The following is a 6545-nucleotide window of genomic DNA, read 5'->3' as shown; positions in this document are numbered from 1 at the left end:
AGTGCATAAGGCAATTTAAACCTGAACCGACAGATCCACTTTTTTTTTTCTGATTCTGAACTCTCCCATGAAATCCTAGTTATGAGCCTGAATTATACTATGTATATCATCTATTGTTATCAGTTTCATGCATTACTGTTAAATGACAAGTAGCTCAAAAATTGACCAGACACTATGGATATTTCTAGCAGGTAATATTAACCTACGCATGTATACTGAGGGCCATGGTGGAGGTGCATAATAATTCACTCATTTGCATCTTATGTACGCATGTCGTTTTTTAGTTTTTTGTTTTTTGTCATTTTTTTTTCTCTTTTTTTTTGGGGGGGGGGGGGGTGTGTGTGTATGACATGACAACAATTTTTCATAACAATGATCACTTAGAGTGATTTTAAGGGTGATGACATTTCTACAGCAATTCTGATAAACAGATTTCTCCATGCAAAGTCAATGTCAGGGGAGACTGAACAGAATGCATTGTATTTTGTCTGGTTAGGAGGTGTAAGATGTACTAAGACCATTTGGGAATTCTATATTATTTTTTTCTTTCTTTCTATTACCCCCTTTGAACAAAATGACCATACTCTACATAATATGTGTATATGTATATATGTGTGTGTGTATATAAATGTAATTCAAATATATATTCATTCATTCATGTTTTTATTTTCATTTCCAATCAATATACGTGTAATACAAACGTCACATGATAACATATCTTGTAACATGATTATAATACATCTTGTTTCATTAAGGACTTGGTAGAAATGAAAATTGAGGGGCTGCCAAGAAAAAGCGAACTTGTATTGTGCAGTCCCCTCACTTTATTACTAACATTATGTTACTACAAAACATTAATACATAGCTTACAAAACTACAATACATGTACCGTACAAGTTAACCATTGGAAGTATACACTTTTCATTACATCTATGGTAACATGAGGCATACGCTTGCATACGTGTATGTATGTATGCATGCATGTATGTATGTATATGTATATGTATATGTATATGTATATATTTATCTTTTTTTTTAGGGGGGAGGACAGCAAATGAATGGTGGAAGCTGTTTGTTATTAAAGCATAGGATCCAAATTCAAATTTTTTGGTAGATGCAGATTACTGGTAACATTGTCTTTCCCATTCTTATCCCTTCCTCAGCTTGATTCCATCACAGAACTGATGCCATAATTCGCACCGGACAATCTTTGGGCAACACCTTGCAAAGAATTTCAAACCGTCATGATGGAATGAAAGTAATGATTTCAGACAAGGAGGCTTTGATTATCAGTAGTTCTTGTGGATCAGTGGCATGTAATCGTAATATACCATTTCTGGACCAGTATTCTGCTTGATTTGTACATTTTTCTCATGAAATGAATCTTAATACATACGTATTTAGAAGACATTCCGACTTAGTGTTGTTTTAACATGTTTTATGTACCAGACATATTTTAAGATGGAGGCATTATTATAAACATTTACTATCAGATGATGATGCTGTGTAATCAGAGGTAAAAAGGTATATATTATGTTCTTCACTGTAAATTCGCCTGACAAAAATCTGAAGTGGTTTGCGTTTGTGAAACATATCATTCTTTACATCATAGTATTGGCTTAGACAGAGATCATAAATACTTTCTTTGGAGATACAGTATTTGTCCAATGTAGTGTGAATTATGACAGATTTTAATGGTACCTGTATATACTTTTGAGTAGATTTGATAACCAGAGTTGTGTCACATACACACACACAGAATATGATTTATAGTCAACCTGGCGTCTTAAGATAGACTTTCAGAAAGTTGACTAATTCAGCAAAGTACGTGATCCATGAGGGGCTCAGTTCCATGTTTCAAAAAAGTTTGGTTCAAGTTCTAGTACTAAGTGACAATAGATGTGCAAAATGAGCACTGCGGATTGGTTGCTGCCTTGCTGTTGCCAAAGGAACATGACAAATCCAATGACTATGACATTCCTCATAGTATTCTTTTTAAATTGTCTTTAATCTTGTACTATGCTATTAATGCTAAATTCATGTGTAAATAAAGATTTTTTATCAGAGGTGTTTTTTTTTTAAGTCTCTAAATCCATTGGGATAAAAAAAGAAATATTTGTGAAAAGTCTGGAACAATTTTGTGTAATTTTCCTTGTGCAAAATGTTATTGGTGGGGTCGATATGGTTTAGTGCTGTGGTACATGTATGATGCTGTAAAGTGTACTTGCACCACAGTGTGGTGAAAAAAAGGAAGTACTATTTGAAAATAATTATGACTTACTTGCCTTCAGTACTTTATTGCAATGCAAATACTTTGCTAACTTTGTACTTATTAATGGTCATGTGCCTAACCCACCTTCATGTTTCTTCATTCCTTTTTCATATAAAGGCAAAGATAATGTTCGAATATATGTCCATATTACACAGCTTCGGAAGTATATGATATTTTCTTTATGTCATATGAAGTTAAATCTAGATTTTATTCAGTAGATCAAAAGGCATTATCAAAAACTCCAGGAAGGAACACCTAAGCATTATATGAAAAATGATGGTTGCTATACCAGAAAATTGATATTAAATTCTGGCACAAGTATTTCTTCAGGTAGTGATCTGACAGGTATGCCCTTGCCATGTTTGTAGTTGAAATAATTGGTGTATGCATTTTTATCATGAGAATACTATTGCTTATGCAGTGCTGTGACATAGTGGACAGTAGTTCCATCGTGCTTTTTGGCTCTTTGGTATTGCTTAGTTTATGGTTTGTTCTGATCCTTCTGTGTATATTTCTCTTCTGCTCTTTGCCACATGACTTCTGAAGATGTAGACATTGACTGTAATGCACAAAACGTACGGTACTGTTCATTCATGTTTGTCATTGGAAGATAGCTGCAAGCATTCCGTACATGGTGACTGTGTAAAAACAATGAAGATTTCGTATCTCCTTATGTGTGACTGATTTTCATGAGCAAAAGCTTCAGAGAAGATTTTTTTCTCTCATCGTCCAATTTATTTTTCCTCATTATTGCAGCTTGTGTGACACTGCTACAAGGTAGAGAGTAGGCCTACTGCTTGCATATTATGATATATTTTATATCTTTACAGGCTTATATAAACATTATATTTTGACTTCTTTGCCTGGGTGTTTGCAGTAAATGCCCAGCGTGAATCTATGAACATGTTTACATAATGTTTGCTTGTAATGTGGTGAAATTCAGTTTGTGATAATGAACAACATTTCTGACACGCCCTCTAGCCAGTATACATATATTTCAAATGATGTTCATTGCTCAACTTCAGCCAGCTTGCATTACACGTAGCTTGTTGCATGAAAAACGTATCTGATTGTTCTGGGCTGTGTGCAGAGAAAAAAGATGGTGTTATTAGAGTTCATGCGTCTCCACTAAAGAATCCAAAATCAATCTGTTTGCTGTCGTAAAAAAAAAAAAAATAGTGTGGAAAGCATTCCAATATATACATATCATATTTGTATTGTTAGGAACATAGTGAGTGGGGGTTGGACAGGATATTTGCGGCAAAGTTGGATAATATTTTTGTTTAATATATTGAAAGATCAAGGCAGTGCAGATGTAAAATCGTGTGTGTGTGTGTGTGTGTGTGTGTGTGTGTGTGTTTTAGTTTTTCAGTACGAATACAGTCTGAATTACGAAACGATGGCATAAAAGGAGAATTGCTTGGGAGAAATGTGAACCCAAAATAATGAAGAGTATTCAAGACTTATCGCAACTGACATTGCATGACAATGCTCAACAGCTTGCCAGTCAAATACATTGTAGTGTGATACAGTGCAGGCACTGTATGCTGAACAGGAAACTTACAGGTCGTTGAAAGAAAGCAGGGTTTAGCAAGTCGTAAAGAGATTAAACACTCCAAAAGACGTGAGAATTGACGTCAATGGTAAACTATCTTCATCACCTTGGTTTGCTTACTTTGCCTTACGTGATGACTATGTTTGATTAGGGGTTTGTGCTTTAAAAAAAGCAGGGTTTAGCAAGTCGTAAAGAGATTAAACACTCCAAAAGACGTGAGAATTGACGTCAATGGTAAACTATCGTTATCACCTTGGTTTGCTCACTTTGCCTTACGTGATGACTATGTTTGATTAGGGGTTTGTGCTTTCCGTTACGTGATTCGAATGTAACATCTTATGAATGTTTGTCTATTAAAGGAATTGTATAGTATTGGTTGGGATTAGTATTCAGCTTTTGACTTTTTGCGAGATACATAGACACCACTTTATGAAATGTTAAAGAGCATACAATTCTAAAAGAAATTCAAAATTTATTTGATGGAAATTAGTTTTGAAATGGCTGATATATCCTAAAACAAGAGCGATCCTAAAAAAGAGTGTCCCACCTTTTCCATATGAAAACCAATTTTCATCAATAAATTTTCAATTCCTATAAGAATTGTATGCTCGTTCATATTTTTTTTAAATGAGGTTTCTCATTATCTCGAAAAATCGTCATAAAAAAACCCTGGAAACCTGAAGCCGCGTCTGAACCAAAACTATATCATTCATTTAAGTTCTCGACAGACAAGACATTTTTCTGCCAAGGGCAAGTTTCATGTATGGACAGGTGCGCAAATCTATTGTACTCATGCGAAGTTTGCCTCAGGACACTCTCGAAGAGTAACCTCATGTAACACATTTAAATGGCTAGTATTGTTTGCTGTGATAAAAATTTGAATAATGCGACTTGCAGATTTTATGATATTGTATAGAGAGCGAAACAGTCGTTTTAAGATGAATAAAAGGAAGAGACGTCTTCCCTTATAGTACAGTGTATTGGCTGGATTATTGGCAGGGTTGCAAGCTCAAACGTTGGCAAGAAAGGGTAATGACTCACAAATGTAAGAAACCAGTCGTATTAAAAGCTATTTGAAGCTTTCATGTATCCCCAGAACTTGTAATATTCAGTTTGCTTTTGTGACATGAATATTGTCTTTATTCTTTTAGAAGCTTTCTTTTTTACATGTTTATTTGACTTAAAAAAACAAAAAAACAAAACAAACATATATAATATAATTATGCAGATAAGATATATTATATGATATATTGTTAACGTACCAAAATGAGGGTGGCAGTTAATGCGTTTAAAGGGCCAGGCTTTGTTGAGACGTTTGCTGTATGTTTAAGTTCCGAGGAAACAGAATTTTGCGCTTATCTTCAGGTATCAGAAGGCCTATTGTAGTCCTATTTTGTACATTGTATCAGTCACAGAACAATATTGCTGCAAGTTTGTTTTCCCAACAAATAATTGTTTGCTTATATTCTTTTAATGTTGTGGTTCATAATTTTAGTGTAGAACTGTACAATCTGAAGAACATGTTTATGCATGTGATGCATGTAATTTTATACAGTTTTATATGAAAATCATGGAGGTGCCTATCTGACAGACAATTAGTCGGTTTATGATTCATGAATTTACTTGGCATTCAGTCGATTTGTTGTGCTTCCCATTTTGTATGACAAAACAAGATACATGTAATGTAATTGTCGGAGAAATGTCTGAGTCCAATTTTAGAACCATTCTAGATAAGTAAATAACATAAAGATAAGGATCGTGATAATAGGTTGTAAACGTGCGTACAATGCTCCGTTACGATATGGGAAGAGGCAACGCACCTTGAGCTGAAAAACCATAATATAATCATTTTTTTCTTCTTTTTTTTAAACAAACATTTCCGTGTGATGCATAATTTTCTTTTTGTATCGTGACATGAATAGGACACAATCTTCTGACGTGATTGAGGTCAGGTTTAATGAAGACTTTCGAGTTATAAGCTGTTGTCGCCACTATCTACTGCTCGTAATTTACCACTTTTTAGCTCACCTGAGCCAAAGGCTCAAGTGAGCTATTGCGATCGCCCTTCGTCCGGCGTCCGTCGTCCGTTGTCCGTCGTCCGTCGTCCGTCGTGCGTCGTGCGTCGTGCGTCGTGCGTAAACTTTTTACATTTTCATCTTCTTCTTGAAAACCCCATGACCGATTTTCATCAAACTTGGCAGGTAGCATCCCTAGGGGGTTAGGAACTCAATTTGTTAAAATGGGCACCATGCCCCACCCAGGGGGCCCCCAGGGGGGCCCAAACCCCCCAAAATTAAGGAATCTGTAAAAATCTTCTTCTCTAGAACCAGAAGTGATAGAGCTAAGTTAATGCTATGACTTAGTACATTGATGACTGTAGTTGCAAGTTTGTTCATGGCAGAATCAGGGGTGCCCCCCTTGGGACCCAGGGGAGGGGGGTGGGAGAGGGTTCTAATGGGGCCTAAATTGTACATTTTCATCTTCTTCTTGAGAACTCCATGACCCATTTTCACCAAACTTGGCAGGTAGCATCCCTAGGGGGTTAGGAACTCCATTTGTTAAAATGGGCACCATGACCCACCCAGGGGGCCCCCAGGGGGCCCAAACCCCCCAAAATTAAGGAATCCGCAAAAATCGTCTTCTCTAGAACCAGAAGTGATAGAGCTAGGTTAATACTATGAGTTAGCACATTGATGACTGTAGTTTCAAGTTTGTTCA

The sequence above is a fragment of the Diadema antillarum genome, unplaced genomic scaffold (genome assembly GCF_040938485.1).
Source record: "Diadema antillarum isolate AM-2024a unplaced genomic scaffold, OU_Dant_1.0 seq00000507_RagTag, whole genome shotgun sequence".
NCBI lineage: Eukaryota > Metazoa > Echinodermata > Echinoidea > Diadematoida > Diadematidae > Diadema > Diadema antillarum.
This window is presented reverse-complemented; position numbering follows the sequence as displayed.